This window comes from Antechinus flavipes, chromosome 2, assembly GCF_016432865.1.
Source record: "Antechinus flavipes isolate AdamAnt ecotype Samford, QLD, Australia chromosome 2, AdamAnt_v2, whole genome shotgun sequence".
Classification (NCBI taxonomy): domain Eukaryota; kingdom Metazoa; phylum Chordata; class Mammalia; order Dasyuromorphia; family Dasyuridae; genus Antechinus; species Antechinus flavipes.
In genome coordinates this window covers 240,859,588-240,878,863 of record NC_067399.1, presented here as the reverse complement: position 1 = coordinate 240,878,863, position 19,276 = coordinate 240,859,588, and the positions used below count along the sequence as shown (strand labels likewise).

General features: G+C 33.0%; 1 long non-coding RNA gene across 1 annotated transcript; it reads left to right on the top strand.

The window, feature by feature from the left end:
* The first annotated feature begins 1,011 nt into the window (after positions 1-1,011).
* On the top strand, positions 1,012-17,145 carry LOC127548937 (uncharacterized). The gene is made up of 2 exons (XR_007950486.1): positions 1,012-1,192; positions 15,253-17,145. It is a non-coding gene; the product is annotated as an uncharacterized LOC127548937 (long non-coding RNA).
* The last annotated feature ends 2,131 nt before the right edge of the window (positions 17,146-19,276 follow it).

Here is a 19,276-nt window from a genome sequence, read left to right as displayed (position 1 = left end):
TGAATTAAATACTTTAGATATTATTGTCCTTATTTCATAGACAAGGATGCTAAAGTTTAGAGAGAAAAGAATAAGTATTGTTTTCATCCATGGTCACATTATTAATAGTAAATGGTAGAGACAGGAAGCAAAAATGCAGCTCTCCTGAATCCACCTAGATTCATGCCTACAGTAATCTATTCTTCCTAGGAACCCTAGAACATGTAAATGACAGTTTTTGGTATATTTATTTGACATATTGCATAATACATTGTTCCAAACAGACTGCTCTATAAATATTAGTAAAGTTTAATAGCTCAAAACTATAGGAAAATTTTTGGGAAAACCTATGTTTTAATTATATTTTACTTTTATCTTTTTATCCTTTAAATAATGAGAAAGACTAAAAACAAGCTGACAGGTAATATAGGAACCATTTAATTTTATTTAGTCTGATTTAGGAAAATGACTGGCAGTTATGTGGAAGATGGATTATACTAACCAGAGGTTTGAAACAGGATCAGCAAATAAGAAGCTATTAAAACAGTCCAAGTAAAAAGTCCAAGGGTCTAAACTAGGGTGGTGGTTTTAGAAATTAGTAAAAGGAAACATATCAAGAGATATTGTGGAAATAGAAACAATATATTTGACAACTATTGGATATATATGAGATAATGAGGAATTGAGAATGTCCTCAAGGATGTGAATGTGGGTGACTAGGATGGTGGTGACCTTGACAACAATATAGAAATTCAGAAGAGAAGGATCTCAGATGAAGAGATCTATCTTCTCCTTGGCAAGCCCAAGCCCCTATAGTTTACTTTTCATTACTCCTTCTGTCCTCAACAGATTTCCCATACTATGAATTCTCAATCTCTCTATATTCTTTAATCTTCATCAATTCATTATTTCCCTGGTACCTGCAAACATGTCCAAGTTTTTCCCATCATTTAAAAAAAAAATCTCTTCCTTAGACCCCTCTATTTTCAATATTTATCTTGCTATATGCCTCCTTTTTTCTCAGCAGATTTCCTGAGTTCCTGCCCTCAAAAGAGCTTACATTCTGCTGTGAGGATACAACATGCAAATATGTAAATATATATTTGAAGCAGAAAAGAGAACTAGGATATCCAATAGTTAGGGGCTCAGGAAAATTTTCTGTAAGAGTTATCATATGAAGAAAGCTGGAGATTCTAAGGAACAGAAGTAAGAGGTGAGTGTGCCCCAAATGCGAAGAAATGTCTGTTGAAAACTGTTATTTTTCATCTCCATACCATTTGAAGGCTAAAACAGAATACTTATCAATTTCATGCCCTTTCTCTCTATGCAATGAGAGGAATTGAGAATTTTAACTGTTGAAGAGATTTTTAAATTGTCAGCTGTAGGATGCATCTCTTTAGAAAGGTTTAAATCACCATCTTTCCTTCCAGGCACAAGCAGACCTCTTCATCTGCTGTAACAGTAATTTGGAGGTCTGAGTGTATAGTGTAATGATGCAGTTTTTAGCATCACTAGATGTGAAGTGTCACATTTGCATCTGTGGACCTTTTTCAAGGGAAGGTTTATTTTTAGAAGATAGATATAAAATTTCAAATCTTGATATTTTTCCAAGATTTTTTTTATTTCCCATTTAAAATGCCCCTGATTAAAACAACAAAAATATTTCATCTTTATCCATTATATAAAAATCAAAGGAAATTGGAGAAAAGGTCGAATCAACATTATAGATATGGGAATAATTTTTTTAAAAAGCAATAGTACTGAAAATGTTTGTTCTCATTTATATGAAAATGTTTCTAATTCCTAAAAGACCTTATTGAAATGTCTACATTCCCTAAACCACTGTCCAAATTTTTATTCTTTTATTCTAAAAGACAATAAGTGCATAATTCTTGAAGACCACCAATTTTTTTGTGGTAACAAAGAACTGAAAATAGCAAATGTTCATTAATTAGGGGATGGATTAACATAGTAGTCTATGAACATAATGGAATGTTACTGTGTTGTAAAAAAATATAGAGAGAACCATGGAAAGGCTTATATGAACTGAAACAAAGTAAAATAAGCAAGGGCAAGAAAACAATATACACAATGATTACAAAATTGTAAGTGGAAAAAACTAGATCCCATTCTCTTAAATATTTATCTTGCTGCCTGCCTCCTCCTTTTCTAAGTCAAAATTCTTGAACTCCTGCCCTCAAGAACCTTATAATCTGTTGTGAGAAACACTGCATATAATGCCATGTTTTTAAATATGTATTGATTGGTATTGGTTTTTTTTTCTCTTCTTCTTCTCTTTCCATTAAAAAAAACTCTTTGTTGCAAAGGATTATTCTTTTGAAAGGAAAGAAAAAATATTAAAAGGACAAATTTAAGACAATATGAATATAATAAATATCAATAATTTTTTTTAAAAGAAAGAAATTCTTATATTTTCCTGTAAATCTCAGCTACCATAAGAGTTAAATTCAACAAGATTGTGGTGAAGTCACACAAACACACACACACACCCACACACACACATGCACACACTTCAAAAGTACCATGTAAATATTATTATTGTGAAACTCAAGGATAACAACCTTCTGATGGAAAGGGGTTACAAAGCTTCCACAGAAAAGAGAACAAAATTATAAAGAAGAAAGAAGTGAAAAACTCAAGTAGAATTTCAGAAAAGTGAAATATGTTACATCTTTGGGAAATACTGAAGTCCTAAGGTATAGAGATCAAATTTAATGGCATTGTTATAGCTGTTATTGATTAATTGATTCAATCAATCTCACTTTTTAGCCATGATGACTAAATCAGGATTCTAGAGGAATAATAATGACGTATGCTACTCATCTAATGACAGAATGAAAATGGAATCAATGTGCAGAATAACACATAACTATGTTTTCTGAAAAGGTTAACATGAGAATTTGTGCTGCTTAAGTATGCTTATTTTTACAAGGGTTTGGGGGATTTTTTATTTGTTTGTCTGGTTTTCAATAAGAAGGTGAAAAAAGGAGAGGGAAGAAAGGAAGAAGATTAGGGATAAAATAGAGAGAGCAAAAGATGAGAAAGTAAAGGAAAAGGGAGTGGGGAAAGGAACAGAATGAAGAAAGGTAAGGAAGAGTGAAAGGAAGGAGAAGGAGAGAAGTCATTAAAACATTTTTTTTTCTTTAAGAATGCTCAAAAAGTCTGAAGGAGCTTTGGGGATAAGAATTCACTATTTGACAAAAACTACTGGGAAAATTGAAAATGAGTATGGCAGAAACTGAGCATTGGCCCACACATAACACTGTATACCAAGATAAGATTGAAATGAATTTATAATCTAGACATAAAGAATGATATTATAAACAAATTAGAAAAACATAGGATAGTTTACCTCTCATATCTGTGGAAGAGGAAAGAATTTGTGACCAAAGAAGAAACAGAGATCATTATTGATCACAAAATAGATACTTTTGATTATATTAAGTTAAAAAGTTTTTGTACAAACAACACTAATGCAGATAAGATTAGAAGAGAAACAATAAAATGGGAAAACATTTTACATTCAAAGGTTCTGATAAAGACCTCATTTCTAAAATACATGCAGAACTGACTCAATTTTTTAAGAATTCAAGTCATACCCCAATTTTAAATGGTCAAAGGATATGAATACACAATTTTCAGATGAAGAAATTGAAATTTTGTAGTCACATGAAAAGATGCTCCAAATCACTATTGATCAGAGAAATGCAAATTAAGACAACTCTGAGATACCATGACACACCTCTTTGATAGGTTAAGATGACAGGAAAAGATAATGATGAATATTGGAGGGAATGTGGGAAAACTGGAACACTGATGCATTGTTGGTGGAGCTGTGAACGGATCCAACCATTTTGGAGAGCAATTTGGAACTATGCTCAAAAAATTATCAAACTGTGCATACCCTTTGGCCCAGCAGTGTTACTACTGGGCTTATGTCCCAAAGAGATCTTAAAGGAAGGAAAGGGAAGCACATGTGCAAAAATGTTTGTGGCAGCCCTTTTTGTAGCAAAAAACTGGAAACTGAGTGAATGCCTATCAATTGGACAATGGCTGAATAAATTATGATATATGAACGTTATGGACTATTATAGTTCTGTAAGAAACGACCAATAGGATGGTTTCAAAGAGGACTGGAGAGACTTACTTACATGAACTGATGCTAACTGAAATGAGCAGAACCAGGAGATCATTATACATGGCAACAACAAGACTATATGATGATCAGTTCTGATTGATGTGGCTCTCTTTAACAATAAGATGATTTAAACCAGTTTCACTTGCTTAGGAATGAAGAAGAGAAAGAACTATGGAAACTGAATGTGGTTCACAACATAGCATCCTCACTCGTTCTGTTATTGTTTGCTTGCATTTTGTTTTCTTTCCCAGTTTTTTCTTCCTTGTTGATCCAATTTTTCTTGTGCAGCAAGATAATTGTATAAATATATATATATATATACATATATATGTATATATATTAGATTTAACATATATTTTAACATTTAACAGTATTGGACTACCTGCCATCCAGGGGAGGGAGTGGGAAGAAGGAGGGAATAATTTGGAAAAGACGGTTTTGCAAGGGTTAATGTTGAAAAATTACCCATGCATATGTTTTGTAAATAAAAGGCTTTAATTAATCAAAAAGTCTGGAGGATTCTGGTAAGATGGCAGAGTAAGTCAGAAAATTCCAAGCTTTCCAAATTATCCTCCAACAAAACAAAATTGTGCCTCAGGATGAACATAGCCCAGTGAAAAACAAGTAAGACTCTAGACAGAAAAGAGGTCCTCCTGGACCAAGGTTTAACCACTATGAAAGGTAAAAACCTCCAGGCTACTTCTGCAGAAATAGCTAGCAGGAGCCCTGGGGTTAGCTGGATTAGGAGGTAACCTCAGCCCAAACCATAAGAACTTTTACCTCTGGGACAGGACAGCATGGGGAGCCAAGGGTCAGAGTCTAGAAAGATTGAAGGAACCTCTGCTGATTGGACACATCAGGCCTAACTATGCTACTGAGATACTGCCCTGAGCAGAAAGGAACCCTCAGACCAGGTAAGAGTAAAACAATATATCAGGGATGTTACTGGTTGTTGGGCATTTGCAAGAGGGAGGAGTTTTTTGTTTGGTGTCTCAGGGAAGAGGGAAGAAAACTGAAGTGAAGCCAGAGGCACAATACTCCCACCTTATAATTTGAGGTGATTATATTAATAAGATCTCATTTTTTAAAAGTAAAGCAGGGAAAGAAGAAAGAATCCAACTATAGAAAAAAATTTATTTTGGTAATAGGTAAGACCAAGGATCATCTTCAGAGGAGGACAATAAAGCTTTTTTTTTTAAAAAGCATCTCCTACCCCAAAAAGTAATATTAAATGGCTACCTACCCAGAAAGAACTTATAGAACTCAAAAGAAAAACTTTGAAAATTAAGTGAAAGATTACAAAAAACTAAAACAAAACAAAACAAAACACAGAAATCATTCAAGAAAAACAAAAAGATTATGAAAAGAAAGTCAACCAACCAAAAGAATTCCAGAGTCCCAAAGAAGAAAATAATTCTTTGAAAATTAGAATTGGCCAAGAGGAAACCAGTGAAGTTATAAGAAACCAACAAATAAAATTTATTAGAAAAAAAAGTAGGGCCAGTAATTACTGATCTCAGACAAAGTCAAATTTAATTATTTAATCAAGAGGAAAATGTACATTATTTGTCAGTTACATTAATATATTTAGATACATATTTATGTACGTGTATATGCAGATGTATATGTATGTAGGTGTATGTCAGTGTATGTATAGATCTATGAGTATATATGCATGTGTATATATACTATGTATACATATGTATTGTTTATAGATGTATATACACACATAAATATATCTGTGCTTAACTGTAGCTTCCTTAGAAGAGATGGGGATGGGGAATGAAAGGAGAAAATAAAGAATAAAGTAAAAAGTTCACATCAGAGAACAAAAGAATAACCTATAAGGAAGCAAAGAAATAATGGACAGTTGTGAATATGTATTCTATTATTATATGTGCTTTCTTGAAATGGAAATTTATTTTTACGTCTTTCAATACTCCCTGATGTTCTCCTGGGCACATGCCAATGTTTGTTTTTCTTTTGTCTCTTCTATTTTTTCTTATCTTGTATTTAAGCTTTAAATAAATATTTTTTTCTAAAAGAAATAAAAAAGAAATGCAAAGAAAAGAAGAGAAATAGGATAGATAGAATTACAGACTGCAGGATAATTTGGAAGTCACAATGTAAACATTGCATTTAAAAAAACAAGCTACTTATGAAAGAAATTTTAATTTCATAGGCAATCATTTTTTATTTTATACTATATATATGAAAAAGTTCACTTTGGTTTATGTTTAAGAACAAAATAATAATAAAATTATTTTAAAACATTTGTCCTTTCATAAATAAATTAATGAATGAAATGAAGTTATTAGTTTCAAATGATCATCATGGAACATTCAAGCTTTAAATCCTAATAGTTCCTGAAATATTTGATCTCTAATATACATAAAATCTTACTTAGTAGGGACAGCTAGGTGACCCAGTGGAGAGAGCACAAGCCTTGAAATCAGGAAGACCTGAGTTCAAATGCGACCTCAGACACCTAACACTTCCTAGCTGTGTGATCCTGGGCAAATCACTTAACTCCAATTGCCTCAGCAAAAATAAATAAATAAATAAAGTAAAATAAAATCTTACTTAGTAAATATTTATTTGATTTCTTTATTTCTACCCTAGACCAAGAGTTGTTAACTCACTCTCTCTCTCTCTCTCTCTCTCTTCTCTCTCTCTCTCTCTCTTTCTCTCTCTCTCTCTCCCTCTCTTTGTGTGTGTGTATGTGTGTGTATGTATGTGTGTTTGTTTGTTTGTGTGTGTGTGTGTGTGTAATAGATCTATTTTTACAGAATGGTGAAGATCTTCTCAGACCACTTCCCCATCTCAAAATAATGTTTTTAATTCATTTTGATTGCTTTTTATTTTTACCAAATACATGCAAACATAGTTTTCAACATTCACCTTTTCAAAACGTTGCATTTCAAATTTTTCCCTCTATATCCACATGCCTGTTCCCATAGATAGCAAGCAATTTAATATAGGCTAAACATGTGCAATTATTCTAAACATATGTCCATATTTATCATGCTGTACAAGAAAAATCAGATCAAAAGGTGAAAAAAAAAACCATGAGAAAAACAATAATAACAAAAATAATGTGAAAATACTATGCTTTGATTCATGTTTAGTCTCCATAATTCTCTCTCTCTGAATGTGGATGGCTCTTTCCATAACAAGTCTATTGAAATTGCCTTCAATCACCTTGTTGTAAAAAGAGCCAAGTTGATCACAAATGATCATCACATAATCTTGTTGCTGTGTACAATGTTCCCTTGATTCTATTCACTTCACTCAGCATCAGTTCATATGTCTTTCGAAGCTTTTCTAAAATCAGCCTGCTCATCATTTCTTATAGAACAATAATATTCCATTACATTCATATACCATAACTTATTTTGGCACTCCCCAACTGATGGGCATCTACTCGATTTCCAGTTCCTTGCCATTACAAAAAGGGCTACTACAAATATCTTTGCACATTTATTTAAATCATTAAATAAAATATACAGAATTACAAAGGAAACAAATTATAATGAAATAACTATCCAAAAAGTTTTTTAATTTCATAGGTCTAAGATAAAAGATCCCTAAAATGAAATAATCAGAATCACAAATAACAATTCTAGTGCACAATCCAAACATTACAAAACATTCCCCAAAGCAAGCAAATTAGAAAGATTTTCTCCATATAACTTTAGAAAAATTTTGTTGAGCAAGAGAGGGAGGAGAGACTTTAATCTACAGGATGGAAGATTTCATGGTGGGAGAAGGGAAACATCAGGTTACTAGCCAATGTGACAGAAGCAGAGACTCACTACAATATTGTACAATCTCCCCTGGCAGAGAACCCAGAACATTATTAGGTCTCTTTTAAGGAGGGAACAGAGAAGAATTGAGCCATATAGAGGCTTACCTGGATTGCAATAACTGACAGAGCAGAAGGTGAGGAGAAAACCTACCATCTGATAGCTTCCTGTTTTAATTAAAATTCTAAATAATAAAGTGCTAATTACATTGTTTTTCTCCAGCACAAAAAAGTGCAGTGTTGTCACTACACTTTTGGCATCTGCAAACAAAGCCCTACAAATTTCTGCCTTAGTTAAAGCTTTGAAAAATATAATTGTTTAAAAAAAAAAACATAGTTCTTATTTAAAGGTCAATTTTAACTCTAAACATTTTCATATCATATATTTCATATTAATCTTCAGACTAGTGTGAAATATAGTATACAGATCCCATACCAATATTGAGGAAAGAGAGGTAACATAGTATTGTGGAAATAGAACTAGATTTATAATCTGGAGATGTGGAGGTTTGAATCCTACTGCAGATTCAAATTAACTCTGTGATTCTATATTTATCAGTAAATGCAGAAGTCAGTTGCAGTTAGCACTACAAAACAGGTACTACCTTTCTAGCTGGGTTTTTGTGAGGAAGACATTTGATAATCTTAAAGTAGTGTATAAATATATATATATATATATATTGGGGTTACTCAGGGATTCACATCTAGTTTATGGTGTCAACCAACTAAAAACCAGTTCTAATTTCTTGATCAGTTCTCTGCCCAGGAGGTCTCAATGCTAAAAAAGGGCTGCCATTTTTCTTCTAGTCTAAGACAAGAGGGTGAGTCTTTTTTGTCTATGAATATTGATGGCCTTTTCTGAGTCATGTAAAGTATGTAAGTTAAGACACAATTTGTCAGTATAAAAATACTTTCTTTTTGTCTTAATCTTCCATTTAACCTTTTTCATGGCTGCTTTGAAAGGCACTGACAAAAGTGGTAGGGTTAAACTAGGTCATAATTAGTATTAGCCTCCATGTCACCATTTATCCAGCTCTGATGTTCCATGAAGTGAAGACTTCTGCTTATTAATCTTTCAGCAAAAAGAAGGCTGATTTTCTTTTTGGTCAGAAGATAAAATATTAGGAATAATTAACTTAAATGGAAGTATACTTCGCCTATGGGGAATTTAACCTTGTAGATGTTCCATTTGCTTTTAATGTTATTTCTTATATAATTTCAAGAACATAGATGAGACTAAACTGAAAAATTTAGAGTTAAACTGAATAAAATGACCACTCTGGAAATAACTATTAACTCAAAAACCAAAAGGTGAAAAAGGAAAAGGAAAAGAAACATGGTACAATGAGAAAAAAAATGTTGGACCTGAAGTTAGAAGGCTGTTGTCTGAATTCTGGCCCTGTTACTTACTGCCTATATGATTTTGGGCAAATTAGACCTCTTTGGACCAAAAGTCTTCATTGAGAAAAAAGGGGGCAGGGGCAAATTAGATGCCTTCTGATATTACTTTCAACTTTGAATCTATGATCATAGGATAATCCACCTCATCCCAGTGGATAATGCCCCATCCTTTACTTGAATAATTCAATTGGTTACAAGGTCATTTTATGAGTCTTATTCCAAGAACATATCACTTCAGGCCCCACTATAGTTTAGCTGGTATATTTGGGCAGGGTGGAGAAGGGCAGATACATTCCCTAAATAAAATGTGATATAGACAGAATAACATTGATGTTAATGCCTTAGCATAGATCTGGATTATATAGAATATATTGGAACACAAGGCAATCCTCTCCAGGTATATAGTATTGAGAGCAAAACACAGGAATTAAAAGAAATACTGCCACACCAATTTTCCCCCAGACCCCAATTCTCTGAACACATAGTTCTGGATTCACTTAAAATGTCATATAAATGACAAAACTGTACTTTGCATCATAAATATGCCATTTGGCTAAGCAAATAAATGAGAAATGTTTTCACCTTTTGAAATAAATATAGAACTAATAGTGCAAAGTAATTTTCAATGAAAAACATTCTGTGATGCCATTACATTTCATAACAAGAATTTCTCCAATTTAAGCAATGTTATTGTACACAGTCCTTATATTAAGATTATTGAAGCAATTTTAAGACATTTTTCTCCCAAATCAGGGTCAAGTGAACAAAACTACCAAACATAAAATATGCCTTTTATTTATTTATTTATTTTCTTTTTTTGCTTAGCTCAACATTTTAGGATTTTTGTTTGTTTTTTCCTCTTGCATAGAAAGAAGCTAGGGATCATTTTAATAGTAATGGCATGCAGAACTCGAATACCTACACCACATTACTGTCAATATGGGAAATATTATTTAAATAGATGAAAAATGCTGACGAAACTTATATTGTGCAAACAAACTGTTCCGAAAGCTGGGCTGTATTACCTACTGTGAAATTTAACATTCATTTTGCTTGTTTGGGATTTTTGTGACAGGTTCCAGGGATCCAAACAGCTTTCTCTATTCTCCCGTCTGCCTTATGCCAGTTGGCAGCATATGCTGAGAAGAACTTTTCCCACCCCCTTTCAGTGACTCAGGGGTATGCTAGAATTGCATTAGATTACAAAATATTTCTCCCATTTGTCCTTTTTAAATTTTTTTTGGTCTCTGTGCTTAAAGTTCAATGAATTCTAGTTTCATTGCCAAATGGACAGGCAGACTATGAAATTAATGGAATTGTGGTACATGAGCTTGAATTTGAAGGTCGATCTTTCCCAACTTGTCCATTTTATAGGTGAGAAAATTGAGGCCCATAAAGATCCAGTAAATTGCCCAAAACCAAAAGAATAGTAAATGACAGGAAGAAACTCTAAGCTTAGGTCTCCAGAAATCAGGAATGTGGATGAAGTTTCTGAAAATAACTCCCAATGTTTACATATTGAGAAACGAAATTTCTAAGAATTTGTGTTTATCAATAAGGTATTCATACTCAGAAATGGCCATATTTTCAATAAGTCTCAACATGAAGAACAAGAAATAGTAATTTTTCTGGATGATCATAAAGCAAGAATGACTCTCAAAACAAAATAAAACAAAACAAAAACCATGTATCACAGTACCATGAAGCTACAGGGCCTACTTTCTGTTCCTTGTTCAGAACATTCAATCTCCCACCTCCCAATCTTTGCTGTCTGACCTCTCATAATAGGAATAGTCTTTCTCATCACCTCAACTTTTTGAAATTGCTAATTCTTTTAAAGGCTGATACTGAGTACTCTTATATAAAGATTTTTCAGACTACATATATTTCTGCCCAAGTTGTTAATGCTCCCTCTTTAATGATCTTGTGGAGTTTTTTTTTTGTTCTATGTATTGTGACATAGGTATTTTTTATATACCCACACACACATATGTATGTGTATATCTGCATACATTTATTCTATATTAACTTATGTTGGCACTATAGCTGGTTGTAGAATTTAGAGAGCTGTGCTAGAAGGAAGGGAGGGAATAAATATTTACCAAATATTTACTGTGTGTCAGTATTTCACCAAATGCAATAATTATTCTCTTATTTGATCTTCATGATTATTTTGGAATATGGGTGCTATGTTTACCTCTATTTTATAGTTGGAAGATACAAAAACAAGTCTGAGGCAAGATTTGAATCCAGACTTTCTGTGTTCCAGGTCTTGAATTCTATCCACTGCTCCATAAGTTGTCCTTAAAGAAAGGCATACTGGGATTCCAGTCCTACCTCTAAACCTTATTGACTGTGCAACAGTTGCCTAGACAACTGTCTTGGACTATAATGTGTAGAGAAGGTGATAAAGTGCATTAATAAATTTTTGAATCTTGGAATTCCCCATACTAGTAAAATCATAGGTTCAATTTTTTATCCTCGCCCTCCCCATATACATATTGTTTTCTCCCAAGTATAAATATAAAATCTTTGAGGATGAGAATTATCTCATATCCCCAATTTCTAACATATTGCCAAAAACATAGAAGAATTTAATAAATATTTATTGAACCACTTGTGGTTCTATATCTCAAAGATATTAGAAAAGGGGAAAGGGCTTACTTGTACAAAAATATTGGGAATGGCTAAACAAGCTGTGGCAAATGATCTTGATGTAATATTATTGTGTTATAAGAAATGACAAGCAAGATGATTTCAGAAAAACCTAAAAAGAGTTAAATGAACTGATACAAAGTAAAATGAACAGAACCAGAAGAATATTATACACCAATATTGTATAATGAAGAACTTTGAATAACTTAACTATTTTCAACAATGCAATAATCTGAGACATCCGAAAGGACCAATGATGAAGTAAACTATCTGCCTTCAGAGAAAGAACTGTTATTACTGTTATTGCTTGAATACAAATTGAAGCATACTATTTTTCACTTTCTTTTGTTCTTTTTCTTTTAACTTTTCTTGTACAAAATGACTAATGTGAAAATTTTACATGGCTTCACATGTATAACCTATATCTGATTGTTTACCATCTCAGGGAGAGGGCAGAAGAAGGAAGTAGGGAGAGATAAAATTCGTAATCCAAAACATTTTCTAAAATGCTAAAAAATTGTTTTAATGTGTGATTGGGGGAGAAATGAAATACACAATAAGACTTTTTAAATTGAATCGAGGTCAGATAAGCTTAATAAATATTAAACTTAATTATCAAATGTGTTCCAAATGAAACACAGAAAAAACGTAGCTTTGGTACTTTTTTGTGCTAACAACTTTGTATGTTCAGATCTCATTTCTTATTTATATATTTCAATTCTTCTTATTTATATATTTCTCATTTATTCTTATTTACATATTTCAATGTTTAATAGAAAATTTCCTCAGTATGAATCAACACTATATACACCAAAGTTCACCTCTTTTCCCTTTGTTTAGCAGCAACAAAAATGTATTTCAAAAGCTTAGGAAAGAATCTCTTATCAGTTGATCTGACCAAAACAATTCACTTTATGGTGATTGATCTTCTGGTCACATGCTCCTCTTCATTTAAATGAGCTATAAATTGTAAAAGTGACATCTCTAGGCTATTTCTTCCAAAACAATCAATTAATCACTCAACCAGATGCTTTATTTTCCAGTCAGAATGGAGTGTCCAGCAATACAGTTCATGTTCAATAACTGGAATAACTCAGCTGCTACAAAATCCCCTATACTTTGCATTAAGCAGGATAGAGCAGCAAGCTCTTGTGAAAAGTTTCCCCTATTTCTAAATCAAGGTGATAATAAACAACAATAGCTATTACTGAAGTTCTGGACCAATCAAATTAGTTTTCTCTTCCTTTATGCTGCTTCAGTTACTGCTAGATCTTCCCATCCATTGCAGTAACCAGAAAGAAATTCTCCTATTTGAACTTCATCTAAGCCTAGTTTTGATAAGGGACTCCTAAGAATTTTTTGGCCATATTTAAATTTCATTAGGAATGCCCTCTCCTCCGCTGAGGCACTGATTATCTGTCCTCAACAAAGTCTATTTGTAGAGTATATGTTCTTGCCACCAAAACCTCAATTTTGAATGTTCCTACTCAATCCATGTCTATCACTCTCAGACTGGAATGAGTTTCTTACACGTAGGGATAAACTTGTGTCTGTTAATTCACATTAACAGAGTGTATGTATTTGTTTCATTTGCCTATTTGTCATGATTACATATTTCCTGAGTACCAATTTTCTAGAATCCCAGGTATTTTCTTTAACTGGAGTTATGAGGTCAAATAAAGTATATTATTATACCATTTTACAGGTGAGAAAACAGAAGTTAGGTGACTTGCCCAAGATTGCATAGCTAGTTAAATATAGGAGATTTTTTTCAATATTATAATCAATTTTTCTGAATTTAAATGCTTTCTTATAAAGAGAGACTCTCTAAAAAGAATAAAAATGTGGGGAAAATCTAGACTATGTAAAAGAGTATCAATAAAAATTTATTAAAATAAATACATTTTAATGCCCCAAATTATTTTCTGCTTCCAAAACCCTAAAGTGAGCAAAAGGTTAGGGGTGAGGAGATGGGGAAGGAAAAGTGTCATTTATATGTTAACCTTATGCATAACATTTTAAAAAATTCTATAGTATAAAAATATTCTTTTCTTCAAAAATCAGCTTCTAAATCAGGTCTTTCCTCTCATTTTTCTGCCAGGAACAGAATGGAATCTCTAATTTATGACTCTGATTCACAAAGTCATTCACTCAAAGCATTGTGATTGAAATCTTTTCAGGGAACTTTGGCATAGTAACAACAAAAATATATTTCAAAAGCTGGAAAAATTTTCTCTGTGAATAAAACCTGAGTAAGCCATGGGGCCATATTGTGGGAATATTTTATTTAATCTGTAACCTGATTTAGTTTACCCATTGTTTGATGAGGTTTGTTTCCTTAAGGGGTACATGAGAAAATTACTCTGTTTAACTGTTTGCTCAGATTTTATGACATTGAAGGAAGATGGAATTATGAATCTATTTACTTTTTAAGTTTTATGGCCTAAGAGGAATATGCAAGATTGCAATATGTAAATGAATTATTTCTCCCTTACTCTGATGTAATTTTGCTTATAAGAAGCCTTGCCAGAATCCTCATAATTGTTCAGGTTCTCTCTGAGGCCTGAACCTTTGTTAGAACATAATAATAAAACTGAAGGTTTTACCTCCATAATTTCTGCATTGTGGTAAGTATATATTTAGTAGCAATTATCCACCACATGAATTCAGAAAGAAGAAATTTCTCCCACAATACAGCTTAACTTAAAATACTTGATAACAGGAGTACCTGTTTCTATAGGATTTTAAACTTTACAAAGATTTTTCTTCACAGCAATCCTGTGAAGTAAGAAGGGTCGGTATTATTATCCCATTTTTACATATGAACCAAAAGAAAACCAGATACTTATCTTGAGGCTGAACAACTCAAAAGTGTCACAATCAGGATTCAAATGTGTCGGACTCCAGGTATGATTCTGGAGATAGCCAAGTCATTTCATCTCTCTGGATTATAACAATATCTGTAGTGTTTTTCTTATGAGCATCAAATGGGATTATGGTATCATTAAATTATAATTCCAGAGCCTGAATGAGCCAGTCCAACTTTACAGATAAGGAAACTAAGCCCCAGAGACATGTGGTGCCTTTACAAAAGTTGTGAGACTTGTTCCTTAGCCTTTGTTTTTGAAGAAGGCCGATAGCATCATAATGTTGGGATAAAATAGTGGATTATAGGGACATCTTGACTTAAGCCTGAATTGTGTTTAAGTGATGCAGACTTGCAAAAAGCTACCAGCCTCATTCTCTCTTCCAGAGTCATCGAAGTCCAGCAGCAGGACAAAAGTCAGGAGAGCGGGTGATGGACCGGGATGCAGGGGATGACCTTCCAAGCTCTAAGTGCCCCACTTCTGCAGCCTTGGGACAGTTGGAACAAATTGTTCCCATCTGCCTGTTCCACTAGAAGAAGTCTTCACATGCTTGAAGGCAACCTACCCCCAGCTCACTGACTGGTTTGAGGCACTCAACCTAGGTCAGCCTATCATTAGGACAGTTTTACTGGGATGTGGCTTTTATGCATGCTACAGCTTCTTAGAGCCACAGGTGAGAGTTGGGCAACTGAGAACACCCAAGGTGGATGAGCAGCTCTCAAAAAGAGCTTTGCAAGACCTCACGCAAAGGTACTAGTCCTCCTGGAACGGCCCTATGAGATTTGTATTCAGGTTCCAGATTATCTAGATACATAAAGCACTTTGATAACCTTAATTAAATAAATGTCAAATAATATTCTTATTACAATACTTTATTTTCTTTCACTTATTAGTTCCCATAAATGCCATGTTTGAAGATTTATCAATATTGTGTCTGAAAAAATTTCCTCAAAAATGTTTCCATTTGACGTGGCTCTCTTCAACAATGAGATGATTCAAACCATTCAAATTCAGTGATGAAGAAAGCTATCTACACCCAGAGAGAGAACTATGGGAACAGAGTGTGGAACACAGCAGAGCATTCTCGCTCTTTTTGTTGTTGTTTACTTGCATTTTGTTTTCTTTCTCAGTTTTTTTTTCCTTCTTGATCTGATTTTTCTTGTGCAGCAAGATAACTGTGTAAATATGTACACACACACACACACACACACACACACACACATATATTGGATTTAACATGTATTTCATTTCAACATATTCAACATGTATTGGACTACTTGCCAGTTAGAGTCAGGAGTGGAGGGAAGAAGGGGAAAATTTGGAACAAAAAGGTTTTTTTACCCATACATATATTTTGTAAATAAAAAGCTTTAGTTTAAAAAAAAAGTTTCCATTTAATAAGGCCTTTTCCTTCTGTAACAAGCCTTAACTACCTGAATAAATAGTCTACTGCATGTTGAGCACCTCCTTCCCTCAAAATTCTCTGGTACCCCCAGAGGATTTTCTTTTGTCTGCCATTTGCTCCAGACTTCAATGATGCTGCTCCTTCATTTCTAGGGTCCAGTAACTATCATCCCACTTCCATTTAATCACCAATTTTGAATTAGCTTTCATAAAGGGATATTTACTTTAAAGATATAACAAATAACAAATGACAGTCATTTCTCTCACAACCCCAAAGCATAATCCCCCCAAAAATCATGCTTAATATTTGTTTTTCTTCATATAATTATTATCTCACTACTTAGACAAAGCTACATTTTTCAGTAAATAGAATGTTTAAGCCTAGGATCAGAAAGACCAGATATTTATTATGTGACTATGAGCAAGTCACCTAATCACTGTCTCAGTTTCCTTACCTATTAAAAAAAAACCAACTACCTCTTAGTATTGTTGTGAGAATCAAGTGAGTTAATATTTATAAAATGTCTGGCACATACAAGGTCTTTAATACATGCTTGTTTGTTCCTCCCCTCCTAATATTTTTTTTTACTTTAAAATTAATTGAGAAGAAGTTTTGCTTACTTTCTTTAATCATCCAAAATTTACTGTCATTTAAAATTAATTGCAGACATGAGAGCTGTCATGTGTTAGGATAAAAGAAGCATGGATGTTGAGATAAAGAAACTGGGTCCAATTTCTGGCTTAGTCACTAACCATCTGCATGACTTTAGTCAATTACTCTCCTTTTCAGACTTTTAGATTCTGCTTCTATAATGAATGGATTGATCTTTCTTGGAATTCTATGATTCTATTAGTAAATAAATATTTAATTAGCATCTGCTGATATATCTGGTATTTTTGTGTGTACTGAGAATACAAAAGACAAAAAATAAAAATATAATCCCTGCCCTCAAGGAGCTTACATTCTAATGTTAGGTATATATAAAACTCATACCAAACAGATATAAGGTCTCTTAGAAGGCAGGCACTAGGCACTGGGAGACCAGGAAAGGTTTCATCCAGAAGACTGTAGTAAACCAGAGATTCTAATAGAAAATGGAGTGCAATCCAGGCATGGGATATGATGGATGATGTGCTATATGTGAGGAAAAGCAAAAATCTATGTTTTTTTACATAAGGGTATGTGAAAAGGACTAGAAGATAAGAAAGATGAGAAAGAGCCTTGTTATGATGAACTCTAAATATCAAAAAGTGGAATTATTATTTGACACAAGAAGTAAATGGAAAATATTGGAGTCTACTGAGTGGAGGCTAAAAAGGGAAGGAGGGGAGCAGAAAAGGCAACCTACCTATTCCTGTTTTTAGCAAAATTTCTCTGGCAATTTTGTTGATAGGAGACTGGCACATGGAAAAGACTAAAGCACAGAATAAGGAGACAATTCAATAATTTAGGCGAAAGGGGGAGAGTGTCTGAATTTATGTTATCCTTGTCTCATAATGGATAACAACTCATAATAAGTCATGTTAAACCATTATTGTTGTCCTTTGTCCTTAAATAGGATCAATGACAATAGGACCCAAGAGTGATGACTTGACTTGCTTGTGAATTGGATTTAAGTGAGAAAAGAGTTGTGCAAAATCCTCAGCCTCAATCATTCCTCTAAAGTGATCAAAGTACTTTTGACATAGAAAGTAATACATGTAAATTATACAACTAAATAAAAAAGACATAACTTAGGAATTGTTGGCCAAATTTCCTGTGGAAGGTTCACATATATTCTACTGTATTGCTAAATTCAATTATTCATTATTGAATCAGTGGGAAGTTAATTTGATGCTTTGTTCCAGATATGCCTAAAGGCACATTCCAAACATGAATTGATATATATTTAAGCTTCAAGCCATATGTGTATATTGGTGAAAATCTGTGTTTGAGAATTTGGAATCCTTTATTCGGCATATGATTCAGATGAAAAATAAAATGCACTTCTTGATTTTTAGGATGCAGATGGACTTTTTAAAATGACATTTAGCAAAGTGAATCAGAAGAAAAACGTTTTGTTTTGTTTTAGTGATTTTTTTTAATGACCTCTATGCTGAAAGATATAAAGAACTTGCCCTCAAAACTTTGAATGACAGTAGAAATAAAATTTCAGAATTTCAGAATAAAGATACTTAACTACAAACTCCAGCTCTGATATGTCTCAAATATGTAACTATTAGTAAGTCATTTGATTCTCTAGGTCTTATCTTAATGAGAGCTAACATTTATATAGTGCTTTTTATGTTTTACAAATATTATCTCACTTTATCCTCGTCATAATCCTAGGAAGTAGATACTATTTATATCCCTATTTGACAGATGAGAAAAGTATGGTAGATAGATTAAATGATTTGCCCAGTTTATATTGCCCATGAGAACTGAGATCAAATTTGAATTCAGGTCTTTTTAATTTCCAGTCTTTCTTTCTGTAAAATGTAAATAATGAAGCATTGATGTCCTACAGAAAACTATAAATTTTAAAGTACTTATAGAAATTTGAATTATTTTTTTGATTTAAGAGGTTATCTATATTTAGCTACCATTAACCATAAGAAGCACATTTGGTAACACATACTGTTTATGTGTTTCTGGCTAAATGACAGCCTTTTGGTCCCTAGGCAACTCTGTAATACTAGAAATTATAATGAAGGTGCCATTTTGCATTGGTAGAGAAAGTTTTTTCATGAAAATCTCCTTAAATCTCTGTAATCATTGGCCTGCTTAGCCACTCTGGCCACCCCTCCCTAAGTACTATTAAGGTACTTTACCTATGAATTACAAAAGTATAAATTCCTATTTATAGCTGTAGATCAGTATTTACAACTGCCTTGACTGTAATTATAAAAAATCTAAAACCAAAATACCTTTTTAGAACTTTGCCCTAAATTTCTGAATCTCAACATAGAGCTACAGAGGACCCTAGAGAACCCCTGATCTAACCTCATTTTACAGGGAAGAAACTT